This window comes from Panthera leo, chromosome E1, assembly GCF_018350215.1.
Source record: "Panthera leo isolate Ple1 chromosome E1, P.leo_Ple1_pat1.1, whole genome shotgun sequence".
NCBI lineage: Eukaryota > Metazoa > Chordata > Mammalia > Carnivora > Felidae > Panthera > Panthera leo.
This window is the reverse complement of record NC_056692.1, coordinates 37,689,221-37,698,299: the sequence shown is the minus strand read 5'-3', so window position 1 is coordinate 37,698,299 and position 9,079 is coordinate 37,689,221.

Sequence of the window (9,079 nt, the reverse complement as noted above, 5' to 3'; positions counted from 1 at the left end):
CATTTTAAAAAGGCTTATTTATATTTAAAGGGCTGGACTGCAGCTTGGGGAGTGGCACTTGGCCAGGATGCAGTTCCAGAGGCTTCCACTAGATGCTGCTGTCTGCTAGCACCAGAGGCTGGAGAGGGTGGGTGGGGAAGGCGGTGAGTCTTCTAAGCTATTGAACACCTCCCCGGGCTGGGGCTTGGTGAAAGGGATGTGTAGGACAAGATCTCTGCATTCGAGGAACTTCGGTGCTTTGCAGGTGTCCTTGCTTTCATAACAATCGATGGGTATTCTTATCTCTGTTAAATAGATGAGGAAATGGAGGCTCAGAGAGGTTAATCGATTTGCCTGAGGTCACACAGCCAGTGGAAGAGCAGTTTAATTCTGGGCCCCCTGACTGGGTTTTCCCCTAATAGCGGGCGTCATAGCAAACACTTACATGGCACTTGCTTGGAGGCAGGTGCTGTTCTCAGTGCTTTATGCTTGGTTACTCATCTAATCCTCAGGACGGTAAGAGGTAGGTGCTATCAGTATCCCCATTTGGCAGTTGAGGAAACTGAGCTACAGAGAGGTCAGGCCTCTCTGAATTGTGCTGATGGAGTTTGTGCCTGTAATGACCACACTGCTGCCATGTTTTACTACCCCAGCAGCGACCGGTTACAGACCAGAGGTAGCCTCCCGCCAATATCTGGGGGTCACAGAACTCTGTGCCAGAGACACAAAGACACAGAAGCTGACCCTGAGGGGCCTTAAGCTGCATGGAAAAAGCAGGACATGCAGCCTCCTCCTTAGGGTGTGGGCTCTCCACAGATATGCTGGGCTACTCTAGCTGAGTGGTTTACCCTTTCTGGGCATGGGGAGAGGGATGTGTGATATCACCACCTAAAACCAGAGGACTCTGTAGCAAGAAGTGACTCTCAGACACCAGAGGTTTTTGTTATCCGTGATAATCAATTGCAAAATTATAGCACTTAAAAAAAAATAGAGATGGGGGTGCGTTAGCATCCGACTCTTGATTTCAGCGCAGTTCATGATCTCCCGGTTCATGGGTTCGAACCCCGCGTCAGGCTCTGTGCTGACAGCTCGGAGCTTGGAGCCTGCTTTGGATTCTGTGTCTCCCTCTCTCTCCACCCCTCCCCTCATTGCGCTCTGTCTCACTCTAAGAAAAATAAATATTAAAAAAATTTTTTTTAAATAAACATAAAAAAAGAGTCTTTATCTTTTAAAAAACACAGGTAAAGTTATCTACTTTAAAATGCGCAAAAGACCTGTTTGATTAACATTTACACATGCACGTACCTGTGTGATCACTACCCGTTTCTAGTCTAGCCCTCTGAGTAGCTCCCTCAGACTTAGTCCCAGTCAGTCCCCTGACCTGGACATAGCCACCTTGCTGGCCTCTGTCGCTGCAGATTCACTTTAACTGTTTTTAACCTTCATAGAATTGAAAGGTACTTTTTTGGTCCTGGCTTCTGTTCAGCCTTATACAATGGTATTCATCTTATTGTTTCATGTGGTAGTTGTTTATTCTTTTCATTGCCATGTAGATTTCTATGGGATGAATATTCCACAATTTGTATATTCTGCTCATGGATGTTTGGGTCATTTCCAGTTTTTAGCTTTGTATATAAAGCTGTGTGGCCCAATTTTAAAGACACTGGGAGGGGCAGCGAAGAAGTGAAGGGCGCTAACATTTACTCAAGCATTAATTGGACAATGGGTTACGGGCTGGAGATGAGAAATGGCTAAAACCTTGTATTTCACTCCCAGCTTAGTAAGGGAGAGAGACGAATGAGCAAACAGCCCCAGTACTACATGACAAGATCGAGATCAGTGAGGCCGGGGGCACAATGGAACATGTAGGAGGCCTGGGGGATCAGGGAGGACTTCCCAGGGGAGGAGATATCTGAGTTGTGTCTCAAACATACATAGGAATTCATGAAGTGAAGAGGTCCAGGGAGGCGCTGAAGTCAGAGCACGAAGTGAATGGGAGCTTGAGTGAATGGGACTCTTTTTTAAAAAATATTTATTTATTCATTGAGAGAAAGAGAAAAATATTCATTCATTTATTTATTCATTGAAAAAATATTTATTCATTCAAAGAGAGAGAGAGAGAGAGACTGCATATGCATGCATGAGCGGTGGAGGGGCAGAGAGAGAGAGGGAGAGAGAGAGACTTCCAAGCAGGCTCCACGCTGTCAACGCAGAGCCAGACACAGGGCTCGAACCCATGAACCGAGAGATCATGATCTGAGCCGAAATCAAGAGTGGGACACAACTGACCGAGCCACCTAGGCCCCCTTGAATGGGACTCAGGCAGATCCTACTGCCCAGAACACAGGGTACATGTGACAAGAGATGAGGTAGACAGAGGTCAGATCACAAAAGATCTTGTGTATCAGGGTAAGGAGTTTATTCTGAAGGCAACAAGGAGCCTCTGAAGAGTAGTCCAATCAGATTGTGGCGATCATAAATTTTCCTTTACTTATTTTTTGTTCGACAAATATTAACCGAGCCCCTACTATGCGCAGGGCATTGAACCAAGCATTGAGTGACACCATGAGCAAAATAGGCAGGGTCCTGGCTTTCTGGAGCTTGCGGGCTGGGGGGCAGACAGATCGTAGTCAATAATCACACAGCTGAGACAAGCACTGTGAAAGAGGTGTGCCAGGGGCCAGAGGCTATGCCCGGGGTGGGGGGGGTTGCCCTCATCAGGGAGAGCAGAGGTGCCTTTGGGGAAGCAATCTTCGTGATTAGCTCAGAAAGATGACTAGGAGTTCATGACAGAGAGAGGGGTGGTGGGGAGAGTGTTCCAGGCAGGAGGGACAGCTGGATAATGGTCCTGGGGCTGGGGGCATTAGGTGCATCAAAGAACTGAGTGTGGCCGGAGCCTAGAGTAGGGGGAGAGGCTGCACCGGGGCAGGGCCAGGTCTTGCAGGGCCCTGTGGGCCGAGGTAAGGATTTTGGCTTACCAGAATTGGTTCTCAGAGCACTGGGGAGCCAGAGATGGCCAAGCGGGGCTGTGACAATCAGATTTGCTTCGGGGCTCAGGGAAAGACCGAAAAGGGAGAAGAGAAGAGGGCTAGGGCCTTGACGCATGCCCACGTTTCGCCGGAGGATGGTGCGAAGTATTGGGGGGCGGGTGGAGGCAGGGAGACCAGCTTGGAAGCTGTGAGAAAGGGTGGAGGAGTCAGCAGGGAGAAGCAGAACAGAGTCCTCATCGGAGAGGCCTTTATACAATAGAAATACCAGCATTGGTGACGGATGGAGAAGAGGAGTCTGGGAGTCTGGCTGCGATCCCAGATTTGGGCCCATGGTGCCCTGGTGGGCCTGCTGCTCAAGAGGGAAATCTGGACTAGAGATAGAAATGTTTGGAGTCGTTTGCATATGACTGGGCAAGAATGACCAGGTAATGTGTGTCAACTGAAGAGAGATCCAAGAAGTGAACGGTGCGGGACATTAATGAAGGTGAGAAGGACAGCTAGGAGGTAGGACGGAGGACAAGGAGGCTGTGGTGACCACTGTTGGTTGGCCACCAGAATCTGTGCTCCCATGGCTGCCCAGCTGACTCGCCTCCCAGCCTCCCTCGCGGTCAGGTGTGGCCATGTGATTTCGCTCCCGCCAATGGGGTGCCAGGGGGAGGTAGTGTGGGCGCTTTAAGACCCTAGATATACCTTTTCTTTCTTTTTTTTTTTTTAATGTTTACTTATTTTGAAAGAGAGAGATAGAGAGCGAGTAGGGGAGGGGCGGGGGCGGTGGGGGGAGACAGAGAATCTCAAGCAGTCTCTGCCCTGCCAGCGCAGAGCCCAACGCGGGGCTCGAACTCACAAACTGTGAGTTAGTGACCTGAGCCGAAATCAAGAGCCACCCAGGCGCCCCTAGATATCCCTTTTCTACACTCCTTTTCCCTTTCCTGCGCTGGAGCCCAGCATGGTGGCCACCCAGCTCCAGTCTTGAGTCACCAGTAATGCCCTAGGGGGCAGTGCAGCAACACCACAGAAAGAACCTGGGTCTCCGAATGCCTGCCCAGTGGGTCCCCACTGCCCTGGAATGTTCGCTCTGAATGTGTGAAGAAAGCTTTACATTTTTAAGCCACTGTCTTTTTTGGATTCTTTGTTATAGGAGTTTAGCTTGACTAATACAACTCAGCCTAACTCAGCTAATACAATTTAGCATAACCCAACTAATGCCATTGATTAGCCTAATAAAAAATTAGTAGCCTAGCACCATATAAAATTAAAATGCAATATAATAACACACTAGCCCACATAATACACTATAACTTATCCTAACTAATACGAGAGCCAAGGGAGGACAGTATATCAAGAAAGAGAAAGAGGGGGACAGTGTCGAATGTTGCACAAAGATCAGATAAAATAAGGAATGAAGACCGTCTACTGGCCTTGGCAACAAGGAGGTAGGTCGCTGGTGACTCTAGCGAGCCCTTCCAGGGGGTGCGCTGGGTGAAATGGGAGGTAAGGAAGTAGAGACAGCAGGTGCCACCATCTCTTTGAGGAACGTGGATGTGAAGGAAAGAGATAGAGAAGGATCTGGAAGGAGACCCGGAGAAGGCAGGTTATGGTGGAGCTGGGGGACATTGGGAGGTTGGAGACACTGGGAAAAGGATGAGTGAGGGAGGCCTCCGTGGAGGGGCAGGGGCTGAGACCATGAGCTCAGGTGGACAGGGAGGGAAATGTGTGTTCCCAGACATGCTCTGACTCACGTGCGCATGCACACAGACACGCACGCACACAAGACACACACACACGCACACACACAAGAGACAAAGAGCAGACAAGCGTGAAGACGGGCAAGTTGGCAGCTGTGGGAGCAGGGAGGCAAAAGGACTTTCCAGAGAGCTTCCATTTGCTCTGAGAAGTAGGAGACTAGGTTGAGGGGTGTCATGGGGGAGGGGAGACGCTTGGGTAGAGCTCAGCTGAGAGAAGGAATCTGCTGACAATTCAGAGACAGTTGGAACCCCGGAGCTGGTGGAGGCACCAGACTTCCTGGGGGTGGGAGCTTTTCCCAGCTGAACGGAGCCTCTGGGGTCTAGGAGTGCAGCAGGCAGGTGGGCAGGGGCAGGGTGGGATTTTTTCCCATGATAAGCAGAGGAGGTCAGAGATCATGAGAATGAGGGTCTGAAGGGATGGAGCCAGAGGTTGGACAGGGAAGGCCGTTGAGCCAGGGGTGGGGGGCAAGAATTCAGTAGGAAACTGAGAAGCATGGAGGACGTTGGGGAGGGCACAGAGCGGCTGCATGGAAGGAGGGAGGACTGGAAGTGGGGGAGGTTGGCTAGAGGAGGCTGCTTACCTTTCCAGCTTTGCAGGGACCCCAAGGCCACCCAGGATGACAGCCCGACTTGGGGTGGAGAGGCATTCTGGGAGTGAAGAGCCAGAGTCTTAGAAATATGGGGGTGTGGGCAAGGCAGATAGTGGCATGAGCCTTCCCTCTGCCCCTAGCCTGTCCTCCCCGGGCCTCAGTCCCCGTGTCCTCCTGGGCCCAGTGACTTCCTGCAGCCCAAGATAGGGCTGTTGGGAGGCAGATGTGGGAGATCCCCTCTACCCCCACATAGACATCGACAGGCAGACTGAATATGACCTCTTACATTTATGTGGCAGAGCTTAGCCATTTACAAAGGCTTTCATATCCCCTACCTGTGCGATCAAGTCTTTGTTTTCGCAGAGGAACATCTGAGGGATTAAGATGCCCAAGGACCTATAGTAGGGGGTGTTTTCTCCCACCTCCTGTGATGTCAACAGACCACGGCCTCACGACCTTAACTTTATTGCCAGGAAAACGGAAGAGAAGTAGCCGCCACCCTTGATCCCTCTCGTGGAGGTACAGGGTCCTGTCACTTGGAAATAAGGTATCTCGGGTCCATCGGGTGGGCACAGTAGAGGGAAGAGGGGGCCCTGGGGATCCATTCTTGGGTTTGGGGTGATTCCCGACCCCATGGCGGTGGCAGCATGGCAGCAGGGGAGCCATGTGCCTCCTTCGGTGTTTTCCTCGCCTGGAAGATGGGGACCTGCAAGCACGAGCTGGAGAGGGAGCGGGAAGCCTCGTGGGGAATTGTATCTGTGGCTTATGAGGGCCTGTATGTCTGTCCATGTGGGTCCATTGGTCCTGCGAACAAGGGAGCCTGTGTGTGTGTGCCCATGAGGCGGTCCCTGACGTGTTCCTGAGTAGGGGAGGCATTTCTGGACATGCAGACATGCACACATGTGTGATAAGTCTGAGTGTGTTGGTGACGCACGCCTGTGTCTGGTGATCCCAAACGCACTGAGCGTGTGTCTGACTCTTGGCTACGCGGGGCTCTGTGTCCAGGAGTGTGTAAGGCTGTGTCCCCTCTGAGGCAGAAACTAGGTCAGCGTGCATGCGGGGGTGAAGTTAGGGATCGATTCTCCAGCAGTAACAGGCCGAATGGGGAAAGAGGGCAGGGGTGGAGGAAGGGGAGGGCACAGGAAAAGGTATCCTTGGACCTGGGAGCCCCCAGCCTCTTCCTGACACCTGCCCTGGGGGGAGGGGGATAAAGAAAGGAGCGCAAGTAGGGGAGAACCTTATCACACAGGGACCAGGAATGGGGGTAGTGGAGAAAGGCAGAAGCCGAGATGTGGGGGGCGACCCGGCCTGGGCCTAGTGGGGTGGGGAAGCCAGATGTTGCACGAAACAGATGTCTGGAACTTTGGTCAAGAAAAAGGTCTCTTTTTCCCTTGGAAAAGAGGCTGGTGTCCCTCTGGCCTGAAACCTGCGGCAGCAAGAATCCATAGCGACACCCCTCCCTCCATCCCTCCTTTCTCTCCCTTGACCTGGAGGTAAAGGAAAGCGGCAGGTAGACCCTGAGTGGCCTCTTGCCTGGGTGGGGTAGAGGATTGAGGGCTGTCTGGTCAGATGGGAGAGGGAGGGCTAGATTTCATTAAGAAAAAGATGGAGATCTTCTGTCCCCAGGTACTGATGGGGGGAGGGGTCTTTGCCAGAGATCTGGGGAGAAAGAAACCTCCATTCTTTTTTTCTTTTCCCTGGGGAAGGACACAACAAGGTCAGGGCACACTGCCAAGGGACCTGGCTGCATGGGAAGGGTCTCCTATCCCAGGGAGTGAGATCCTTACTCCTTTGGGCCCCAAGTTCCCTAACCAGGGAGACCCTTGTTTGTCTTTTCCCCCAGTGCTGGACACCCCTTGGGGGCCCCTAAGCCCTAACCCCACAGCCCTGCATGTCCCTGGGTGTGCTGGGAACTGGGAATCAGAACGCCAGGGCCCCGGATACGGCAGTGGGGCCCCCTACCCGATGCCAGGCCTCCTCGGGTAGGACATGCTCTCCCCGTGCCAGGTCCCTGTGCCGCCCCGGCCCCGCCTCCACCTTCCTGCTTCCTCCTCCATCCGAGCTGCTGAGGCGGAGGCAGCACCTTCTCTCTCAACACCTTCCCCCTGGGGCCCAGCCAAGTACCACTCAGCCGGTGGCCAACAGGCTCACAGCAGCTCCAGAGCTGGCGGCTCGGCTCCCATCCCTCCCCTTCCTTCCGCAGCATCCTGCCCCTCCCTTCCCGTCTTCGTCTCCTGCATCCCAGGAGTCCGCGGAGAGCCCCTGCCTTGTCTGGGGCCCACGCTGCAGAACTTTCTTTAAGTCAGGGGCTTTACCGGGCGCCTGGGTGGCTCAGTTGGTTGAGTGTCTGACTTCGGCTCTGGTCGTGATCTGCCTGTTCGTGGGTTCGAGCCCCGCGTTGGGCTCTGGCCATGATCTGGCTGTTCGTGGGTTCGAGCCCCGTGTTGGGCTCTGTGCTGACAGCTCAGAGCCTGGACCCTGCTTCGGATTCTATGTCTCCCTCTCTCTCTGCCCCTTCCCTGCTCATGCTCTGTCTCTCTCTCTCTGTCAAAAATAAATAAACATTTACAAAATTTTTTTTAAAAAAGGTTCCCCGTCAGTCCAAACCCTTGTGCACTCCACATCACCCTGTGCCAATGTGGGTGTCAGCTTAGTCCTTTGGGGGTTCCAAGTCAGCCCAGACCCCTGTAGGCCCGGGGTCTAATTTCTCTACTTCAATCTAATTTCTCATGGGCTCCATGATACTCTGAAGCCATGTGGGCCCTGTATTCGTTAGTTCAAGCGCCCTAGACTCTGTCACCATGGGCCCTGTGAGCTACAGTGAGTCTGGAGCCCTGGGGACTCCAGTGTGGGGCGTGGGCTCATGGGGCTCCCTGACACTCTGGGCTGGGAGTGCCATGTCGACTTAGGCCCAGGTCGGTGCCGCTCGGCTGTAATTCCTTGACCAACCGGACACGGTGGATAGATACTCTCTTCATCAGCACCCAGGGCCCCTGGAGACTCGTGTGGGTTCTAGGTGCATCCGAACCAAGCGAGCTCCCTGTGTTCTAAGTCCTTGCAGACCCTTGCTGCTCGATCGGAGTTCACGGGCCAGCAGCACTGGCATCACCTGAGAATTGCTGGAAATGCGGGATCTTGGGCCCCACCCAGACCTTCTGTATAGGCAGCTGTGGTGGTAACCAGACCGCCGCGATTCACACGATACCGTAAAGTTTGAGTCGCATCATCGTCAACTTCACGTCAGTTTGGATCAAGGCAGAATGACACTGGCCCCATGCAATCAATGGGTGACGCCCAGACCAATGTGGGTGCTAAAGGGCCCCCAGAGCCCCATGAGAGTTGAGGTGCTCTCCCTGTGATTCCCAAGATCTCTGTCTCCTGTCTCCCAACTTTCTTCGTTCTTGAGGCCTTGCCTCTCACCGATTTCCTTCTCCAGAACCAAATGCTGGCCCCCCTGCCCTGCATCTCTGGCCCCCTCCGCAAAGAATCCAAGCACAAAGGGCTTTTGTCATCCCCACTCTGAGCTGGCTTTGGGGATCCTCCTGACCCTCCCTCCCCACCAGCCGCCTGCCGACCTTAGGCCACCCCAGCTGGAGGCTGCTGCGGTAGTTTTCCATGCCTGCTGTTTTCTGCCTCATACACACGTTGCACAGAGAGATCCAAAGTCTATATCTATATATACTTCTCACTCCCCCACCCCCGGACGGCGTGCGTCTCGTTTGCCAGGCTGTGGTCGTGCAGTCTGTCGCTCGTTAAGGCACTGTCTCAGATTTGC